This window comes from Stomoxys calcitrans, chromosome 3 (assembly GCF_963082655.1).
Source record: "Stomoxys calcitrans chromosome 3, idStoCalc2.1, whole genome shotgun sequence".
In the NCBI taxonomy this organism is placed as follows: domain Eukaryota; kingdom Metazoa; phylum Arthropoda; class Insecta; order Diptera; family Muscidae; genus Stomoxys; species Stomoxys calcitrans.
This window is the reverse complement of record NC_081554.1, coordinates 30317514-30341211: the sequence shown is the minus strand read 5'-3', so window position 1 is coordinate 30341211 and position 23698 is coordinate 30317514. Positions and strand designations below refer to the sequence as shown.

At 40.9% G+C, this 23698-nt stretch overlaps 1 long non-coding RNA gene across 1 annotated transcript in view; it reads right to left on the bottom strand.

Moving 5' to 3' along the window:
• The window catches only part of LOC131995768 (uncharacterized), a 151801-nt gene that overhangs the window by 41019 nt on the left and 87084 nt on the right, over positions 1-23698 (bottom strand). The window contains exon 2 of the long non-coding RNA XR_009397616.1: positions 21468-21607. This is a non-coding gene — a long non-coding RNA (uncharacterized LOC131995768). The remainder of the gene's footprint in view (positions 1-21467; positions 21608-23698) is intronic.

Below are 23698 nucleotides of genomic sequence, written 5' to 3'. Positions count from 1 at the left end.
TTTCACAATTTTTCGTTTGTTTTTCTTTCGGGACGAGCTCAATGATCGGAGATTTTTGCATTGGAAAAGGAAAGCTAGCTTCTTAACTATTTTCTTGGCTACAATTGTTGTCTTAGTATTGGATAAAAAATTTTAATGGTTTGGCTGTTATAAGCCAAAAAAAAACTGGAGGCTCGATTTTCACCGTAGTCGTGTGATCTCTACTCTACTCTACTCTACTTTACTCTTCTCTACACTACTCTACCCTACTCTACTCTACTCTACTCTACTCTACTCTACTCTACTCTACTCTACTCTACTCTACTCTAATCTACTCTACTCTACTCTAATCTACTCTACTCTACTCTACTCTACTCTACTCTACTCTACTCTACTCTACTGTACTCTACTCTACTGTACTCTACTCTACTCTACTCTACTCTACTCTACTCTACTCTACTCTACTCTACTCTACTCTACTCTACTCTACTCTACTCTACTCTACTCTACTCTACTCTACTCTACTCTACTCTACTCTACTCTACTCTACTCTACTCTACTCTACTCTACTCTACTCTACTCTACTCTACTCTACTCTACTCTACTCTACTCTACTCTACTCTACTCTACTCTACTCTACTCTACTCTACTCTACTCTACTCTACTCTACTCTACTCTACTCTACTCTACTCTACTCTACTCTACTCTACTCTACTCTACTCTACTCTACTCTACTCTACTCTACTCTACTCTACTCTACTCTACTCTACTCTACTCTACTCTACTCTACTCTACTCTAGGGAAAGCTAGCTTTCCTTTTCCAATGCAAAAAATCTCCGATCATTGAGCTCGTGTCGAAAGAGAAACAATCGAAAGATTGTGAAATTAAATGATCTTTACTTCACGTAAAGCAACACAGAATGACGCTCGATTTTAGTCGTCAACGTTTAAAAATTCTTTAATTTTTGCGCGTTGCTTTTGTGGTATTTGTTGAGAGTAGCATTTTTCAATATATTGCTCAAAAACTCCTTCTGTTTTGGCCTTTAATGTGTCTCTATGAGCATAGATAAGATGCTATACCATTGGCATTTTGTTGTATGCTTCGTCTCTTGTGAGGCGCCATTGCCTCCCATAGGCACCAGACAAACCGGACCATAAGCAAATACTAAGAATTAGTATAGTTGTTTTACATTTAAACAACTCCACCTAACGCTTCAAAATGAAAACCGCAGAAAATTCCATGCAAAAAGAATGTCAATGACACAGTGCAAAGAAAAAATAGTCATATGGGAAAAAATTTCAAAAGAACTTTGAGGTAATGTTACATAATGGAGATTCCCATTTCCCATTCGTATTCTACCAGATATCTATTTCAGATTTTGTTTAAAAGATTTTCCAAATTGGGTTATAGTAAATTCAGAAGCCACCGTAGGCGTAGGTGGCCTGACCCCTCTGATGCCAAAGAGGTGAACGCCATTCGGAGTCGGCTATAAAAAAGAGGACCCTTATCATTGAGCAGGAGGCCACAGTAGCGCAGTGGTTAGCATGTCCGTCTATTACGCTGAACGTCTGGGTTCGAATCCTGGCAGGAATATCAGAAAAATTTTCAGCGGTGGTTATCCCCTCTTAATGCAGGGAACATTTGTGAGATACTTTGCCATGTGAAAACTTCTCCCCAAAGAGGTGTCGCTCTGCTGCAAGCCGTCCGGACTCGGCTATAAAATGGAGGTCCCTTATCATTGAGCTTCAAGTACAATCGGACAGCACTCATTGATTTGTGAGAAGTTTGCCCCAGTTCCGTAATGGAAACTTGAATCGGCCAATACTCTGTGATATGTGAGAAGTTTCCAATGTTCCTTTATGGAATGTTCATGGGTAAATTTCAAATTTTCTTTATTGTAAATAGGAATTTTATACCCACCACCATAGGATGAGGTATACTAAACCAGTCATTCCGTTTGAAACACTACGAAATACTGATCTGCGACCCCATCTTATATATAAAAAATTCAATTTGTGTGTTTGTTTGTCGGTTTGTTTGTTTGTTCCGTATAGACTCAAAAACAGCTGAAACGATTACCTTGAAATTTTCACAGATTGTGTAGGCTGGTCTGGAACGAAACAAAGGCTATATAATTTTTTGATATAGGGAGGGGGGGCGGACCCTCCCCCTTACCCCAAAAGTACTACCCAAAAATAAAAGTGGACCGATTGGGACAATATGGGATTCAAATGAAAGGTATTCAAGAGTAGAATACGAATTTTATAATAAAAGTTGGGTCCAAATACATGGGGGCCGCCCCAGCCCCAAACCCCCCTTAAAATAGGTTTATTTGATGATCATGACAATATGCCATTCAAATGAAAGGTATTCGGGAGTAGATTACGAATATGGTCGGGATCCAACTTCCTCCCCCCTTCCTCCGGGGGCGGACCCTCCATAGTTACCCCAAAAACACCACCCAAAATCTAAAGTGGACCGATAAGGACAATATGGGTATCAAATGAAAAGTATGCGGGAGTAGATAGCGAATCTGGTCTATAAATTCATGTCGAAGTATAGGGGGTCACCTTACCCCCACATAAACGCCCAAAATGGGCACATTAGCCAATCACGGATATATGGGACTTGGTTTGTTTGTTCCGTATAGACTGAAAAACGCCAGAAGCAATTTGCTCGAAATTTTCGCTTATTGCGCAGGTTGGTCCGGAAGGAAACACAGGTTGTATAATTTTTCGGTATCGGAAGGGGAACGGACCCTCCCCTTATGCCAAAAACACAACCCAAAATCAAAAGTGGACCGATCGGATCAATATAGGTATCAAATAAAAGGTATTGGAGAGTAGAATACGAATATGGTATTAAAATTTGAGTCAAAGTACCCATCGGGTCGCCCCAACCCCAAAACTCCCTCAAATGGACATATTGGACATTAATTTCAATATGGGGCTCAAATGAAAGGTATTCGAGAGTAGATTTCGAATCTGGCATACATAATCAGATCGAAGTATAGGGGGTCACGCCAACCCTCATAAACGCCATTAGACCCATTATGACTATATGACACTTGGCTGAACCGATTTTCATGAAATTTTCATAGATTGTGTATGTTTGCTTGGAAGGAAACATAGGCTATATAATTTTTAGCTATCGGGTTGAGGCGGACCCACCCCCTAACCCCAAAAACGCCACCCATATCCGATAGTGGTCCGATGGGTACAACAAAGGTATCAAATGAAAGGTATTGGAGACCAGAAAACGAATATGGTATTAAAATTTGGGTCCAAGTACCCAGCGGGCCCCCAACCCCAAAACTCTTCTAAACAGATATATTCGAAGTTCATGTCAATATGGGACTCAAATGAAAAGTATTAGGCAGTAGTGATCCGAATAAGTCTATAAACAGATATATCCCCCATATAAACCGATCCTCGGATATGAATTCTTCAGCCCTTAGAAGCCTATATTTTCACCTGATTTGGCTGAAATTTGGTCCAAAACCCTATCTTATGACTTACAACATCAGTTTCAAGTTTTATCGGAATCGGTCAGTATGCTGATATAGGCCCCCCTAGGTACCAATATCCCGATATGACTTCTTGAGACCAAAATAATTCAAATACAATCCCAGTTAATGAGGGTACATTTTTAACGGAATCCATGGTGGTGGTTACCCATGACTAAACCCGCTCGAACTTAGTACGCTTCTACTTCTTTTGTTTAATATCTAAAAAACTCTTTCCAATCTCCTTTTAGTCTATGGTCACTGTGCCCTTTCGGCCTTCGACGATCGAAAACTTCAATTGCGTCATAACAATCCTTGTGTCAGATCTTTTTTTTGGCTCTTTCGCGTTGTTGCAACCATAAATTAAATGTTTGCATATTGTATAAATTAAATTTGTTTACATCTCGACCCCGCCCATTTCCATTCATATTTAGCATATTTACGCCCATTACTTTGGACAAGCATAGGTGCTGGTGTGGTGGCAACAACGAACTGTTTTGCGGGCACTTGGCCCAACAAATGGCTGGTGGTGAGCATGGCGACCAGGCAAATGTCATCTCGTTACTCTTGTTTGCGGCTTAATTATAGCTTATCGTATTACCATAAGGAAATCTTCTTTCTTTCATTGATTTTAGTTTTTCGTTTTTGCTTTTGGGTGAAGGAGTGTATGAGTGGAGACACCAGGACCATAGCGGTTGCTTCAAAATGCAAGTTTTAAAGAGTGGTGATAGTGTTGCCAAATTTTGGAATTTTCGAAGAAATTTAAACGCATTATTATACACACAACCACAGGATGGAGGCCACTAAGGTGAGAGTTAGTACACTCAGAGAAATTTTTTAGTAAAAATAGCAAAAATGTTTGCTATAACAGCAGAAAGTCTACTGAAAATGAGACTGCTGTAATTATACCCTACGCGACTACTGTGGTACAGGGTACTATTACTTAGTGAATTAGTTTGTAACTCCCAAAAAGGAAGAGAGATAGACCCATTGATAAGTATAGCAAACGACTCAGGATCACTTTCTGTTTCGATTTAGCTACGTCCGTATGTCTGTCTTTCCATGTTAATTTGTGTACAAAATACAGGTCAAAATTGGGATGGGCATGTTTTTCGGCCTAGAGACGAAGCCTATTGAAATTGGAAAAAATCGGTTCAGATTTGGATATAGCTCTCATATATATGTTCGTCCGATTTGCAGTAATACTGCAATAAAATGGTCATTTGTTAACCGATTCTCTCGAAATTTGGCAGGAAGGATTTTCTTATGTCTTCCAGCATTGCCGGTCAATTTCATAGAAATCGGTTCAGATTTGGATATAGCTCCCATGTATATATTCATCCGATTTGCAGTAATAATGCAATAAAATGGTCATTTGTTAACCGATTCTTTTGATATTTGTTAGAAAGGAATGTCTCTTGACTCTCCACATTACTCCTCCACTCCTAGAGCTATTACAAGCGCATTTATTGACCTATCTTCCCAAAACTTTGTAAACCGTTTTCCTCGACAACTTCCACAATATCTGAGAAGTTTGCTCGAAATCCGTTCAGATTTAGACATAGCTCCCATATATATGTTCATCCGATTTGCACTAATATTGCAATGAAATGATAATTTTTTAATCGATTCTCTCGAAATATGGCAGAAAGGATTTTCTCTTGACTCTCGACATTATAGATTAATTTCATAGAAATCGGTTCAGATTAAGATATAGCTGTCATATATGTATAACGCCCGATATTTGCTTTTAGAGCCATTGCAAGCGCATTTTTTTACCAGTCTTGACAAAATTTTACGCTTTCTCAACGAGTACCACATTATCTGAGAAATTGGCTCTAAATCGGTTTAGAATTCGATATAGCTCCTATATATATGTTTGTCAAATTTTGGGAAATTTGCAAAAATTTTGTTATTTGTGAAGCGTAGTTATAACAGTTTGAACATATTTGCTCGAAATGTGATACGGATTGTTTAACCACCCATCCGAAAACATCCGGCGAGGTCCATCAAAATTGTTTCAGAATAAGACACAGCTCCCACTTTTTGCCTATAGGTTAGGTGTAGGGTATTAAAAAGTCGGCACCGCCCGACTTTTGCCTTTCCTTTCTGGTTTTTCGCTGAAACAGCCAACATTTTCTGCTGTTTTGAAATGGTAAAAAATTTAAAAAAACTAAAAATTTCATTAATTTAAAACAAGTAAAAGAGCGTTAGGTTCGGCCGGGCCGAACTTTGGATACCCACCACCTCGGGTATATATGTAAGCCACATTTCGTCAAAATCCGGTCAAAAATGAATACCTTATGCCCCATAGCAGCTATATAGACATATGATCCGATTTAGACCAATTGTTCAATTGCGCCTTCTATGGGGCCAAGACTTTAAATCGAGATATCGGTCTATATGACAGCAATATCCAAATCTGGACCGATTTGGGCAAGTTTCAGAAAAATGTCGAAAAGCTTAACACAACTCACTGTCCCAAATTTCTGCGACATCGGATAATAAATGTGCCTTTTATGGCCCCAAAACCTTAAATCGAGAGATCGGTCTATATGGCAGCTATATTCAAATCTGGACCGATCTGAGCCAAATTGAAGAATGATGTCAAAGGGCGCAACACAACTTACTGTCCCAAATTTTGGCGACATCAGACAATAAATGCGCCTTTTATGAGTCCAAACCTTAAATCGAGAGATCGGTCTACATGGCAGCTATATTCAAATCTATACATAAGAAGAAGGATATCGAAGGACCTAACACAACTCACTGTCCCACATTTCGGAGAGATCGGACAATAAATGCGCCTTTTATGGACCCAAAATTTTATATCGAGAGATCGGTCTATATGGCAGCTATATTCAAATCTGGACAGATCTGAGCCAAATTGAAGAAGAAAGTCGAAGGGCTCAACACAACTCACTGTCCCAAATTTTGGCGACATCAGACAATAAATGCGCCTTTTATGGGCCCAAAACCTTAAATCGAGAGATCGGTCTATATGGCAGCTATATTCAAATATATACCGATCTGGACCATATCGAAGATGAATGTCGAAGGACCTAACACAACTCACTGTCCCAAATTTCGGAGAGATCGGACAATAAATGCGCCTTTTATAGACCTAAAACTTAAAATCGAGAGATCGGTATATATGGTCGATATATTCAAATCTGGACCGATCTGTGCTATATTACAGAAGTATGTCGAGGGGCTTAACCTTACTTACTGTCCCAAATTTCGGCGACATCGGACAATAAATGCGCCTTTTGTGGGCCCAAAACCTGAAATTGAAAGATCGGTCTATATGGCAGCTATATCCAAATCTGAACCGATCTATGCCAAATTGAAGAAGGATGTCGAAGGGTTTAACACAACTCCTTGTCTCAAATTTTTGGCAAAATCAGACAATTAATGCGCATTTTGTGGGCCGAAAACCTTAAATCGAGAGATCGGTCTATATGGCAGCTATATCCAAATCTGAACCGATTTGAGCCAAACTGAGCTGGGATGTCGATTGACCTAACACAACGCACTGCACAAAATTTCGGCAAAATCGGATAATAAATGTGGCTTTTATGGGCCTACGACCCCAAATCGGTGGATCGGTCTATATGGCAGCTATATCCAAATCTGGACCGATCTAGGCCAAATTGACGAAGGATGTCGAAGGGCCTTACACAACTCACTGTCCCAAATTTCAGCATCCGATATAGCCCATCTGCAAACTCAACCTGCTTATGGACAAAACAAGAATCTGTGCAAAATTTCAGTTCAAAAGCTTTATTTTTAAGCTGTATTTATTTCAACAGACAGACGGACGGACATGGCTAGACCGTCTTAGATTTTTACGCTGATCAAGAATATATATACATTATGGGGTCGAAAATGGATATTTCGATGTTATGCAAACGGAATGACAAAACGAATATACCCCCATCCTTCGGTGGTGGGTATAAAATTTATATTTCATGTTAATTTTCTATAATTTGCCTAGCTTTGATCCATCCGTGTAATATGATCTTCCAGATGCCAATACTAGGGTTCCGTCACTGTAAGAGTGTACCGCTGACAGCAGTGCCCCGCACCCGACCTCAAGGTTCATCTCAGGTATCCGATCGGAAGCCTCTTCCATTTCTTCCAGGTTTGCTATCGTCGCCTCGTTAATACCGCGATGGTATGACCTGCTCCAATCCTCTATCCATTCTTCCATCGTCTTAAGTATGTCAATGGGTCAGATATCTAGAATATTCCCCAGTGGCCTAGTGGGCATGGTCCACATCGCTCCGCCTATGCAAAACAACATGTTCTCAGAATCTGTTGTATGGTGCTTATGTTGCACTTTTTCTCCATAGAAGTCCAATACCGCTATGTTATGAGCTGCTCCCATCCTCAATACATTCTCCCATCGCCTTAATTTTGTCAATGGGTCGGATATTAAGAATATTCCGCAGTGCCTTAGTGGGCGTGGTCCTCATTGCTACGCCTATGCTTAGACAACAAGTTCTCTGAACCTGTTGTATGGTCCTTATGTTGCACTTTTTCTCCATAGCAGTCCACCAAACTACTGAGGCGTAAGTAAGTATTGGTCTAATCACGCTTCTGTAGAGACGGTGGACTATCCCCTCTACATAATGCCCAATACGCTCTCAGTACGCTCCTGAAAGTGACACATCCATTTCTGTTTCCTATCCAAGATCACTCCTAAGTATTTGACCTTGTCAGATGTCGACATCTTTTTGTTGAGGAAACGTGGTGCTTTAAATTGGCTCGCCTTCGTCAAAATTGTGAACATCCATATTTTAGTCTTCTCTGGTTTAACATTGAGACCCCTGGGTCTAGCCCAGTCATATGCCATATGACCTTCTGCATAGCCAGGTCGAATCCTTACTCCCTTAGAAGTATTACACCATAGTCTAGGTAGCAGACTGATTCAAATCCCTCCTCAGCATCTGCTATAAGATTTTTATGGTGGTTACCCATAGGAATGGCGATAAAATGCCCTCCTGTGGAGTGCCATGTGCCAGTTTCTCCCTTATATTTTATCATAAGACCTGCATTTTATCCACCTGTTTCTTAGCATATGGTTTATCTAGTCTCTAGGTACCCGGTCCATCCGGTTCTGGTCTAAGGATTGAATCAGTGTTTCGGTCCGCACATTGTTAAAAGCCCCCACAATGTCTATGCATACCGCCTGTGTGTATGGTTTGCCATCGAAGGATTCTCTATTTTAGGCACAACCTCGTGCAGGCCACCGAGAGTCTCCGCCGACCTTCCCTTGAACGCTGTTTGTATTTGAGCAGTTCGCTGGATGTCGTACTCTTTATCATGGTGTCCACAATACGTTCCATAGTTTTGAGTAGAAAAGACATAAGGCTTATGGGTATGTAGGCCTTTGGTGTCGCATAACTTGCCTTGCCGGGCTTGGGTACAAATTCCACCTTGTCTCCTGACAGGATTTCGGAGTATATGCAAGTCCCAGGCACGCTGTGAAAATACAGGCCAGATGAGGCGCCAGATAGTTGACTTCTTCTGTAGTAACGCCGGAAATATTCCATGAGGACTGGGTGACTTAAATGGTTTTAAGCTCCCCAAGGGCCACCGTAGCGCAGAGGTTAGCATGTCCGCCTATGACGCTGAACGCCTGGCTTCGAATCCTGGCGATACCATCAGAAACAAATTTTCAGCGGTGGTTTTCCCCTCCTAGTTCTGGCAACATTTGTGAGGAAATATGCCATGTAGAACTTCTTTCCAATGAGGTGTCGCACTGCGGCACGCCGTTCGGACTCGGCTATATAAAGGAGGCCCCTTATCATTGAGCTCAAAATTGAATCGGACTGCACTCATTGATATGTGAGAAGTTTGCCCCTGTTTCTTAGTGGAATGTTCATGGGCAAAATTTGCATTTGCAAGCTCCTCAAGGATTCCTACATCATAAATTCCGTAATTATAAACCTTCGATCAACATTATTGTTCCAAGATTCCGGTGTTTCTATAGGTCCCGTCGTATCCTATGGAAAATGGGTTTTAATCAAAAGCTTTTAAATGACCTCCATTGTATCTGCTCTCACTCCCATGTCGTCTACAAAAGTATCAGTTTGGACATGGGTTTTTAAGAGAAACTTTCAAAAACCCATAGAACTCTTATATTCCCCACCTTTGCTGTATGTTATATCCAATTTAAAACACCTTGGCAACCCTGCCATGAAAATGCTTTGTCCAATGTTTACCAAAAGATTTTGCAATCCTGCTGTCGATATGCCGTTTCATAAATTAATTGTTAGTTGCATTTGGCGATTTGTGGTCTTAATAAATCAATTGACCAAAAAGGGTTTAAACCATGTGTTTAAGGCAGCATTCAACGATCGACGTAACCGCAGGAAATTATTGAACAATACATAAAAGCAAGAGACTAACTACAATTGTCGACGGGAATTTGTTTGTAGGAAATAACGTCTTTACATACGATTTAACTAAGGCATCTTTTTTTGAACAAAAATTGTTGGACTTCATAAATAAAAACGTATTTATTGCCTCGAACAGCAACATATGTCAATAATTGCCAATGAATATTCGCGAAAAATGGTGCCAAGTACCGTCTAAATCGTTCAAGAACATGATATAGCTCCCATATAAACCGATCTCCCGATTTGAATTCTTGAGCTTTTACAAGACGCAATTTTTGTCCGATTTGGCTGAGATTTAGCATGAAGTGTTCTAATACGACTTCCAACAATTGTGCTAAATACGGTCCAAATCAATTCATTACCTAATATAGTTGTTATGTAAACCGGCCTCGCTTTATCCTTATTTGATTCCTAGAAGCTTTAATTTTTGCTGGTTTGACAGATGTTTGACAGAAGTTTGGTACGTAGAATAAAATTATAACCCTGAACTAAATTTACTTTGCATAAATTTGTAGCAGAAGCCATGGTGGTGGGTTCCCAAGATTCGGATCGTTCGAACTTAGCACGCTTTTACTTGTTTGTCCTGATCACGCCTTGAACAGACGTCTCAGTGTTGTGATGTGGTGGACTGCGTTTCAAAAGTCCACCTACTGTTCAATACACAACCGGACGACACCATCTGATGCACTGAATTTAATGCTACATCTAATGCTTCTGGACATGTGGCTAAACAAATTGCTGCAACTACTGCCGTGAGACTAAGGGAACTTTCTCTTTGGTCGTGTAGCGGCTACTGAGTTATACTTGATATAACATCCGGTGTTCCAGGCAGTGTGGATTACACCCTACCTGAGCCACTTTTTGATAAAAAGTACTGTACCACAATTCCTGATAGAACCGATTGGAACTACGATATCCCTGGTAACAGAAGTTACATAGACTTCCTTATGGATGTTTCCAAACTGGACTAGACCAGATGGGCTTTGGGATGTACTCTAAAGATTTCGAACTGGTCATATCGAAAGGGTTACCCGACCACTGCAGTGTATATCAAGCGGAGATCCTTGCAATTAAGGAAGTGGCGGAATGGCTAAGATATAATGTCATTACGACGTTTGGCATAAATATCTTCTGAGACAGCCAGGCAGCCATTAAATCCCTGGAGAACGTTTTTCTGAACACAAAAACCGCCCTCGACTGTTGCAGATCACTCAATGAGATGGCTGAACAGTTCAAAATTCACCTATTCTGGGTGCCGGGTCACAGAGATATTCCAGGGAATTGTAAAGCGTACGAGCTTGCGAGACTAGGAACTGCCCTACACATTCCAGGGATACTGGAATCAGTTGGTATGTCCTAGCGATGTATAAGCAAAGTTTTTAGGACCAGGCCCTAAGAACAACGAATGATAGATGGTTACAAAGAGGGGGCTGTGAGCATTCCAAAACTATGTGGCGTAATCTAGTCTAGGTTTAACGCTTTGCTGAGATTGGCTAGAACAGACGTCTCAGTCATTGTGTCTGTCATGACAGGTCACTGTCTAATCCGAAAATATGCTGACCGACTGAAGGTTATCTGAAACGACTTTTGCCGAAGCTGTGAGGACGTCGCAGAAGAAAAGACTATAGAACATCTGCTGTGTGTGTGTCTCGCACTGGCAGTCAGAAGAATTTACTTTTATACCCACCACCATAGGATAGGGCACATATTCATTTAGTCATTCCATTTGCAACACATCGAAATATCCATTTCCGACCCCACAAACTATGTATATTTCGGAAAGTCGTTAAATTCTAAGGCGATTTAACGATGTCCGTGTGCCTGTCGTTTTGTCTGTTGTTATCAACCTACAGTCTTCAAAAATTGAGATATTGAGCTGAAATATGGGAAAAATACGTCTTTTAGCTACATGCAAGTTAAGTTCTTAAACGAGCCAAAATGGACCATATTTGGATATAGCTGCATTTAAGACTGATCTGCCGATTAAGGATCTGAAACCCATAAAACCTGCAGTTACAACCCGATTTCGCTGAAATTTGAATCAGTGAGTTACTCTAAGCTTCCCGACGTCCGATCTATGGTTAAAATCGGACTATATTCAGATATAGCTGCCATATAGACCGATCTGCCTATTAAGGATCTAAAGTCCATAAAAGCTTTATCTATTACCAGATTTCGCTGAAATTTAATTCGTGTTAAGCCTCCCGACATACCATCTAAATATGGATCACATCGCATTATATTTAGATATAGCAACCATATAGGGTCTGATCTGCGGATTAAGGGTCTGAAGTCCATAAAAGCTTTATTTATTACCAGATATTGCTGAAACTTGAAACAGTGAGCGCCGATGCCCCGACGGTAGATAAAGACGAACAGACCAAGGATATTTTCTACAAGCGCCTGAAAGAGAATATGACCGCTGTCCCTCCCATGATGTGAAAAATAGTTCTAAGAGATTTTATTGCGAAAATAAGGAGGGAAAACAGCTTTAGCTCAACAGTCGGAAAATTTTGCCTACACTAAGAAACTTCCGATAGACATACTTCGCCGCGGAAGAGAACATGGTAGTTAGCAGAACCAGATTCCAACATCAAAGGATTCACACGGACTCAGGGCTGTCACCCGATCAATACAAGAGAAACCAAATGGATCATGTTGTGATAGATGGAAGGCATTCAACCAGAGTTTTAGTTCTACGATCGATCCAATTGGCGAACATCGATTCGGATCACATTACCTTGTTGCAGTAGAGGGGATATTGGAAACTTTCAAACACAACAGCAGGCTCCACTCGGCTAACCCAATTGCTTGAATAAAGCATTTCCTGTTCCGATCGTATCGTAGTAGAGCAATGGCAAAATATTCCTACTCCATGGAAAGAGCCGCTACATCCGTACTTGGGTACCAAAAGCCTCCTCTAACGAACCCATTGTATGACCAAGATTGCCAAAAAGCTACTGAAGCCAAGAATGCGGCATACAGAGCAACGTTGCATTCAATTCGAGTAGCAACGCGCCGGATGAAGCAGAGGTATCGAAAGAACTGGATAGTGAGGGAAACGTCTCTTCCGAAAGAAGAAGAAGAAGGAAATGGAAAGACGTGAGTGTGAGCGAATCGAGATGTTCAGGAGCCGTAATGAAGTCCGAAAATTCTACGAGCCTAGCTTTACTCCTTCGAAGGTTAGCGTGCTTTCGACAGACGGACGGACTGACGCGCAGGAGATAACACAGATAAAAATAATTTTGAAAAACAACAACTTTTGTCGAAAAAACGACGACAAAATTTGTTCATTTTCCTGCAACAATTTATTTTTAAACTCGGCGACCGAAAGTAGAAATTTGTTAAAGACACAATTTGTTAAAAACACACTTTGCAAGCCATCATATAACAACTACAACAATATATACATAAAAAAAAATCCAATTTCATTAATTTTGCCACCGAATGATATAAACCCATGATCTCATATTTGGTAAGATTCCACCAATTCTCTTTCCTACCGACATCATTTCTTTCATGATGATATAACTCTTTAAGGATTATTGCACAGTAATAAATGTCTCAATCAAATTCAAATTTAAAACCGCTAAGGAAAGGCAAAAGTTGGGCGGTGCCGACTGTATAATATCTACACCTACCCTATAAGTACAAAGTGGGTGCTATATATCCAATTCTGAACCAATTTTAATGGACCTCGACGGATATTAACAGATGGGTAATTAAACAATTCGTATCAAATATGATGGACGGTTGGACGGACATGGCTAGATCGACTTAAAATGTCATGACGATCAAGAATTCCTATACTTCAAGGTTTTACAAACGGAATGACGAAATTATGGATTGCCCAAAAAGTAATTGCGGATTTTTTAAAAGAAAGTAAATGCATTTTTAATAAAACTTAGAATGAACTTTAATCAAATATACTTTTTTTACACTTTTTTCTAAAGCAAGCTAAAGGATACAGCTGATAACTGACAGAAGAAAGAATGCAATTACCGAGTCACAAGCTGTGAAAAAATTTGTCAACGCCGACTATATGAAAAATCCGCAATTACTTTTTGGGCAACCCAATAGTATACCCCATTCTATGGTGGAGGGTATTTTACTTTACAATTTGAAAGATAAATAAAACTTTTTACCCTTTAAATGCAAAAATTTCAATTTTACTATATAGAAAAAACTGTTTATCAGCATCAAAAAACTATAGATCCAATTAAAATTTATAGCAAACTTTAATAATCAAAATGACCCCATAAAAAATGTTTCGATTTTTTCGATGTGATAAAAATCGTGTTTGGTCGCGTGAGCGCGTGCATAACCATCAACACATTATTACAAAAGCAACAACAACATTGAAGAAAAAAAACGCTCATATTTTTAGTTTTGGCCTTTAGCTTCTTGCCATCAGATGGTTAGTAGGCTGAAGCTGTAGCTGATGCTGATGCTGATGCTAACGATGATGACGTTCGGGTACTTAACAACAAACTATGATTTTGGATACTTTCAGCAAGCAGCATAGCCATCAACTGCAACGCCAACATTATTTGAAGGAATAAGGATTTTAGGAAAAACACTGAATGAAGTCAGGCTTAAGAACAAAACGCTTTAACGCTGTTAAAGGCATTAAGCGGATGATGGTGTTGCAATTGCCCATTGCAAACGAGCGCAGAGAACTTTCATTATGCACTTGAAAATGCTGAAAATCATAGCCATACCACTACAAGTATAATAACAGTAACAACAACAGCAACGAACATCGAAACTTGACTTTAATCAGATACGTGATCTGTGGAATATTTATCGCTAAAGGATCTGCACAAAGATCTTTCCCAGTTTGCAAGTTAAGCTGTACTTGATTCGATGGCGCACTAAGGCCTTATGGACTAGCGGACCCATGAATGAATGAATCTATGAACAAAATGATGACCGGGCGAAGCGAGGACGAATGCTTAAATGGCTACTAAATGTAGCTGGGTATAGCCAAAGTTCTATGATGCTCGTTAACCCGCATCTTAACACCAGTCATTGTGTCATTATCTGTGGGCAGAATATTAACAGAAGTTTTAGCCACCTTCAGTGTGGTGTTTTTTCCTACTTTCGGATATCGTGGTGAACGATTTTAGCAGATTATTTAGTGTAATGAGACTTTGATCGGTGAATAGATTAGCTCTTCATATGCCATGAAGTAAAAAGTGTGCTCTTAACCATAGAGAGGCAAAAAAAAAGAAATCAAAGGTTTACAATAGGTAGCGTAAGATTTTGAGAAGGGCTTGTGAGCATGTCCCTATAAAAATTTGAGTTTTCTTTGTGAGTTGAATTCTAGGATTGTAAAACAAAACAATTTCCAAACGTTTAGTGGCATAAAATTTAATATTTCTCTGTGCAAATTTAAAATTTCACATACATTTCTATAAAAATCCTTGTGCCTAAACGCTCCCTAGAGACTCATCGCCTTAAGATGACCTGGCAAAATGTCATGGAACAACATGCCCTTCTTTCATGCCTCATTCTCTTGTAGAGTGTGTGTGGCTAATGGTCAAATAAAACAAAATTTTATGCAAATCATAATTTGCTCTGTCTGCTCATCAGCCTATGATGTCTGTCCCGCTATCAAAATGCCTTGGTCAATATGGGGTGTATTTGGATGTGGCTTCCAGTTGGCTCTATGTACAAACAATTAATCATTAGCATAAGCTATGTACATACAGGGGACGTTTACATGCATTTCGAAAACTAAATTTACCAGAAAATCACATTTGAAAATAAATAATAAAAAAAAACTGAGAATGGGAAAGCCGGGGAAAAGTGAGTTGCATTTTTCCCACTCTCTATCTCTTTGTGTCTGTTGCAATGAGTTGGAGTGAAACCGATACTCCCCTTAAGCAAGCAAATCAAAATGCAAATCATTCTCGAAGGAAAAAAAAAGGAATTTTTTTGTCGACTTCATGCTTTGTATGAATGGACAAATGAATAGGCGTAACTAGTAAATGAGTAGAAAAGAAAATAATTTTTTATTGCCAAGTTATTAAATGATCAAGGGGCACGTTTGGTAAAAAGTGTGAGAATAGTGAGAAACTAAAATTAAACTGCGGCCAGGAGGCCAAATCATGGCACAGATAACAATAATTCTAAAAAACAACAACTTTGGTCGAAAAAGCGACGACGAAATTTGTTAATTTTCCTGCAACAATTTATTTTGAATTTCAGCGTCCGAAAGTAGAAATGAGTATTTGAAAGGCACTCTTTGCAAGCCAACATATAACAACAACAACAATAAATCTATAAGCGAGACAAAAAACCATTTAACCAGCCACCACATGTGCTTTGCACAGCTTCGGTGTGTGGTGATTTTCAAATTTTTTGGTTCGGCTCGCGCTGTTTGTGTCTTTTGTTTACTGCTTTGCTCTCTCTTGGTCACTCTCTCCACTATTTCATTAATAAAATCCAATTTTATTAATTTTGCCGACGCGTGATTTGAACTCATGATCTCTTGTTAGGTAGTCTTCCACACATCCTCTAGCCTACCCACACCATTTTATTCATGATGAAATAACCCTATAAAGATTATTGCACAGCAATAGGTGTCTCAATCAAATTCAATTTTGAAAAAATGTAAAAACCACTTTTACTACTTTTTTATACCCTCCGCCATGGGATGGGGGCAAGTTAATTTCGTCATTCCAATTCTAAATCGTCGGAATTTCAAAGTAGGCGTTGTTTTCATCTCACTCCTCGAAGAAAAAAATCCGTATCTCGGAATAGGTACTACCTATGAAGAAAACTTTTAAAGCCTTTCAGGAGTAGGTTCAAAATGGACTCCAAAGAGCAAGCAGCTGCGGAGGTGACCTCAGACGGTAGCATGTTGTACGCCCCTCCTATAGGTGTGGGTGCCTTGGCACCTGTAGTCGAGAGTAATGTTTCAAGCGCACAATCAGTAGTCAGACTAACAAATGAGGGCGCCCCCGGTAGCCTAGTTGTATAGCGTGCTTGTATTACCAGTGCAGGGGTCGTGGGTTCGATTGCCGCTAGAAGCCTTGGTCTGTCCAATTCTACTACTGTGGTATCACAATGGACCTAAAATTGCCTAAGTGAGTCTGTAAAGGACTGCCACTCTTATCTAGCCTAACCTAACCTACAAATGAGAAAGAGACGGATAAAACAGAAGAATGCACCCTTCGTCTCCAGCCTTTAAGTAAAGGTGGTGTTTCCGATTGTGATTCAGATAGCGACAGTGGTAATGAAACAGTCATCGCAGCCGAATCGAGAGAGGAGGACAGCGGGATGACGGTAGAAGTGAGCGTTGGATTTGCTAAGATCACAAGCGGATCGAAAAAGCGATGCGATGTGCGACGAAGGAGATAGAGGAGTATGTACCGGCAACACAATCGGGGGAAAGCGCAGAATGCTGGAAGGGATAGAACTGACATTCCAGGCACTTCTACGGGAACTGGAAAGAGAATCATATCTGCCGAAAAGCATAACACTGCCAAGACGCTGAAAAAGAAAAAGAGCTCTCCGCTTTCAAATGCTCAGGGAAGACCAAGCCAACCTCCCCCGCAATGGAAACTCCAGACAGTGTCCTGCGGAGGGAGACAAATTCGAAACAGCAACGAAGGAAGAGCGCACGGCCCCTGAGTCTTCAAGGAGGATTGTGACTTTCAAAAGAACGCCACCGCCATCACAGAAGGGGAAGACGGTCGCTGAGAAAGGTAAAGAGCGGCCCTCTTACGCCGGAGTGGAAAGGATGCACAAAAGAGATGAGATGACTTATACAATCATGCACTGACGAGCATCCGGTAGGATTCCACCAGATCGCCGGTCCCAGGCATTTGGTAAATGAACGGGTTATCTGAAGGGAATCTTCCCATACAATTTTGAGCTGCGAGTATAGAGGGGACCCTGCGCTTTGTGTCAGCGGAATGTATTGATACCGTCAAAAAGCTCGTTGGAAGTAACCACACCCCCTGGGGCGGGTGCTAAAGAGGACATCCAGGCGGTGCTAAAGAGGACATCCAGGGAACTGTTCAAATACAAATAGCATGCATGTCAAGGGAAGGTCGGCATGCATGTATAGGGAAGGTCACCATATCAAGGGAAGGTCGGTGGAGACTGCCCTGCAAGAGGTTGTGCATAAAATAGGCATTGGCTGATTGCATTGACATCGAGGGGGCGTTTAACAATGAGCGGACCGACACATTGATCCAATCCTTAAACCAGTGCCAGGTTGGACCGGGTCCTTAGAGACTGGATAAACCACATGCTAAGGAACAGGTAGATAAATTGAGGGTCAGGTGGATTAATTGACCTAAATATAAGGAAGAAAGTGGCACAGGGCACGCCTCAGGGGGGCATTTTATCGCCCCTCTTTTGGGTGACCACCATAATAACCTATTTCGGATGCTGACTGAAGAGGGATTTGATCCCATCTGCTATGGAGACTATATAATAATAACACTTCTTATGGGGTAAAGATCCGAATCAGCTACGCAGGTGGGCAGAAAGGCTCTTGAATATGGCATATGACTGGGTTACATCCAGGGGTCTCAATGTTAAGCCAGAGAAGACTGAAATATGCCTGTTCCCAACAAAGGCGAAGGTGGGACAATTTGACGCACCAAGTTTCCTCAATAAAACAATTTCGATATCCGACTATGTCAAATACTAAGAAGTGATCTTGGATAGGAAACTTAATTGGTAGTGTCACATTCAGGAGCGTACTGAAAAGGCTCAAGATGTTGGGTACTATGTGGATGGACCGTAGGCTCGAAATGGGGCCTGAATCCGAGGATAATCTACTGTCTCTATAGGAGCGTTATTAGACCAATACTTTCTTACTCCTCAGTAGTTTGGTGGACTGCTATGGAGAAAAAGTGCAACATAAACACCATACAACAGGTTCAGAGAACAAGGTGTCCTGGCATAGGCGGAGCGATGAGAACCACGCCCACTAGGGCACGAAAGACTATTTTTGATATTCGATCCATTGACATACAGATTAAGTGTGAGCCTACCACTGCGGCTATGAGACTTAAGGCGATGGGAGAATGTATTGATGATGGGAGCAGTTCATGCCATCACCGTATAATCGAGGCGACGATAGGAAACCTGAAAGGAAGGGAAGAGGTTTCCGATCGGATACCTGAGATGAACCTTGTAGTCGAGTGCGAGGCACCGCTGCCATCGGCACAGTCTTGGACTGATGGAACCCTAGTATTGCCACCTGGAAGATCATGTTACACGAATGGATCAAAGCTGGAGGACAGAGTGTACCTGAAGGTGTACATTGAGAACCCAGGGACTGAGATCTGTTTTAGACTGCCTGATCATAATACGGTCCTGAAAGCGGAGATTCGGGCGATCACGGAATGCGTGAGGTGGTATGGACGAGGACGAGGTGGTATCGTCGAGTGTGAACATCTTTACCGACAGTAAAATTGCCATAAGGGCAATAATAACCAGGACGGTAAGGTCACGAACAGTCTTGCAGTGTAAGGAGATTAACGCCTTCTCTGGGCCTTCTCTGGATGCCGGGCCATAACGGAATTAGGGGAAAAGAAAGAGCAGACGATTTGGCAGTGAAGGGCAGAGGACTGCCGTCAATAAACTTGGTTAACCCGAAACCTTTCCGGTCGACGCAGTCTGAGTTAAGAGCGTAGGCTATGAACTTGCATGCAACACTGCGGAACAGCACTGATCCAAATCGTGAGAGGACGAGGCTATTACTGAATGGAAGTAAGAAGGAGGTCAGTATAGCTTTTGGTATCATAACGGGACTCATAGGACTACGAGCTCACTTATGCAAAATCGGTGCGGCAAGTGATAGCATGTGGGGAATATGATGAGACGTTGAAGCATTTCATATGTAATTGTCTGGCTTTCGCAGCTAAAAGACACAGGAACTGGGGAGGGGGCACAATACTAGACATTAACCAACTAAGGAGAGTGGTATGGAAAACCAATAAGGAACGGCAAAAGTCGGGCGGTGCCGACTGCCGGCAATTAACTTGGATAACCCGAAGCTTTTCGGGTCGACGCAGTCCGAATTAAGAGCGTGACCTACAAACTTGCATGTAACACTGTGGAACAGCGAAATAGTAGGTAGGACGAAGAAAATCCTATGGGGTGATCCAAATCGTGAGAGGATGAAGCTATTACTGAATGGAAGTAAGAAGGAGGTCAGTATAGCTTTTGATATCATAGCAGGACTCATAAGACTACGTGCTCACTTATGCAAAATCGGTGCGGCAGGTGATTGCATGTGGGGAATATGATGAGACGTTGGAGCATTTCCTATTTCGTTGCCAGGCTTTCATGGCTAAGAGACACATGAACTTCGGTGGGGGGACAATACCAGACATGAACCAACTAAGGAGAGTGGTATGGAAAATTAGTAAGGAAAAAATGCACTTGCAGTGGCTTTAGAAGTGAAACTCGGGCCATATAGATAAATGGCAGCTGTATCTTAATTTGAACCAATTTCTATGAAATTCATCAGTAATATTAAGAGTCATAAGAAAATCCGTCCTGCCAAATTTCGTTGGAATCGGGTAACAAATAAGCACTTTATATATGAGAGCTATTTCTTAATCTGAACGATTGTTGATATTGTGGAAATCGTCGAGGAAAGCGTTGTACGTTATTTTGGGAAGATTGGTCAATGAGTGCGCTTGCAGTGGCTTTAAGAGTGAAAATCGAGCGATATATATATGAGAGCTATATCTAAATCTCGACCTACTTCTATAAAATTCATCATTGATGTCGAGAGTCAAGAGGAAATCCTTCCTACAAAATTTTAAGAAAAACGGTTAACAAATTACCATTTTATTGCATTATTACTGCAAATCGGGCATGGGTCGGAATAATAGCCGCACCCTCTTTTTCAACCTAAACTTTCTTTGATTTTCGATCCACAGAACTTTGTTTCTCCCAACAATAAAGCTATGAAGTGAAAATCCCTACACAACGTTCCATTTAAGACAAATCAAACATTTATCGAACCATTCAAACATCTAACGCATATTAAAATCCTTTTTTAGTTGAATTGTCACATTATATCACAATTTATTATTGTATCATCGCCCTCATTACCCGTCCTTCATGGCGCGCAGTTGCCGCTTATAAAACTTTTGTCATTGTTATTTGGTCATTAGCCTAAGTAAGTCCATGAATGGCTAGATGTCAACAACCACTGTTTTGGCGTCATTATCCATTCGTCCTGGCGAGCACATTCTCACCCTAAAGCATGTGGTTTTTTAATTCCTAACCATTCACCTCAGGGGGTGGGCGATTGAGTTTTTTTTATCGTCATAGCCAAGCATTTCCTCCAACGTCTTTGGCCCTATTGGAAAGCACAGTGAGGGTGGAGAAGGTTGGCACAAAAAAACAAAACACCAACGTTTTTGTTAAATGATCCTTTATGACGCGTGTCTGAGGACAATTTTCATTGGTAATACATTTTCCTGCCTTGATGACAATCATTGGCGTGGTGTTCATTGCGCGACATTTAACGTGAGAATTGGTTAGTTTTAAAGGTGGAGATGGGCATAATGGCTGATGTGAGAATATTTACCTTAGCTGTTCCTGGGCGGGTATATCGGTGTATGCATGTTCGTTAGTTTCCAATAAACATTTGATAGCTTTTGATTGTCAACCATTTGTTTGTGTTGATGTTGATGGCTTACAGCCGGGCATAGGTGTAATTGGAACTCCCTGAAAATAGGTTAACATTTATAATTTATTGCATTTTAGTTAATCGATTAACTTAAATTAAGTTTAATGAAATTAACCCAATGTGAGGGTGGTGGTATAACGATATTTATCTATTACCATTTCAGGGAAATACTTTCAGCTTTTTTGATAGGTAGGTGAGGCCTTTGAGTGAATAATAAGGAAAAAAAGAGGATAAAATCGCACTTCAGGGTATGCTGCGGAGGGAACAAAAGTTATATATGCCCAAATATTAAAGGCCTTCATTGGTTTGTTAAGCAATGAACAATTTCATATAAAGGGTTTCCCAAAAGGGGCTTGACATTTTCGAATTTAGTTTGTGAACGCACTTTTATACCTATCATCGAACTTGCACTGGCAATTTATTCAGCAAACTTAAAACATTTTCACCATGGTAAAGTACACAAATGAACAACGTCTGGGAATCATAAAAATTTACTAACAAAATTCCGAGTCGGTGACAACTACTTAGGAGCAAATTCATCTTCGGTGACGAAGCTCATAATGGTTCAGTCAATAATAAAAAATTGCCTTATTGGCCAGGTAAAAATTTGCATGTGCTTCACGAATAAACATTTCATCCACAAAAAATTACTGCTTGGCGAGGTTTGCATGCCGGTGGCGATATTGGGTCATACTTCTTGGTCGTCGATGCCAATGGTGCCGTTATTGTGAATGCACAATGATTGTTTGCTCACTGATTGTTTTTGGCCTGAATTTTCAAAAGAACGGTGCCACAAGCCACACAGCACACTTTACAATCGATTTATTGAAGAGTAAGGTTGATGAGATTTTTATCTCAAAAAATGGCCCAGTCGATTGACTGCTTCATTCGTTTTTGATGCCTTTAGACTAATTTTTTTTGGGGCTAAGTCAAGTCATTGCCCAACAAGCCGACAAATCACAGTGGGAGAAAATCTAAAAAAAAAATTAGTAAAAAAAAGAAATGGTTAGAGAAGACGTGGTAATGAGATCATGTGAAACATTTCAATGCCCCAGGTTGTCCGGGCGCCTTTTGGCAGGCCCCCAAAAGTTGGTCACCTTGGTATTTCGAGGTCGCTTGAGGTCTACCGAGGCCACCGTAGCGCAGAGGTTAGCATGTCCGCCTATGACGCTGAACGCCTGGGTTCGAATCCTGGCGAGACCATCAGAAAACTAATGCTGGCAACATTTGTGAGGTAATATGCCATGTAAAACTTCTCTCCGAAGAGGTGTCGCACTGCGGCATGCCGTTCGGAGTCGACTACAAAAAAGAGGCCCCTTATCATTGAGCTTAAACTTGAATCGGACTGCACTCATTGATAGATGAGAAGTTTGCCCCTGTTCCTTAGTGGAATGTTCATGGGCAAAATTTGCATTTGAGGTCTACAATATCACTCTACTGGTTTCGGAGATATTCGACTTTAATTTTTTTCTACAATTCTGACCGAGATCTGATGCGTATTTTGTAATTTGCGAAGGCATTTGTACTATTTCGGACCATAAATGCGCCTTTTATGGGTCTAAGATCTTAAATCGAGAGATCGGTCTGTATGGCAGATATATCCAAATCTGGACCGATCTATGCCATATTGCAGAAGAATGTCTAGAAGCCTAACGCAACTCACTATCCCAAATTTCGGCGACATCGGACAATAAATGCGCTTTTTGTGGGCCCAAAACCTTAAATCGAGAGATCGATCTATATAGCAGCTGTATTCAAATCTTCATCGACCTAGGCCGAATTACAGAAATATGTCGAGGGGCTCAACTTAACCCACTGTCCCAAATTTCGGTTACATCGGATAATAAATGCGCTTTTTATGGGCCCACAACCTTAAATCGAGAGATCGGTCTATATGGCAGCTATAACCAAATCTGGACCGATATAGGCCAAATTAACGAAGGATGTCTAAGGGCCTAACACAACTCACTGTCCAACATTTCACCAAAATCGGATAATAAATGTGGCTTTTATGGACCTTAGACCCTAAATCTGAGGATCGGTCTATATGGCAGCTATATCCAAATATGGACAGATCTGGGCCAAATTGACGAAGGATGTCGAAGGGCCTAACACAACTCACTGTCCCA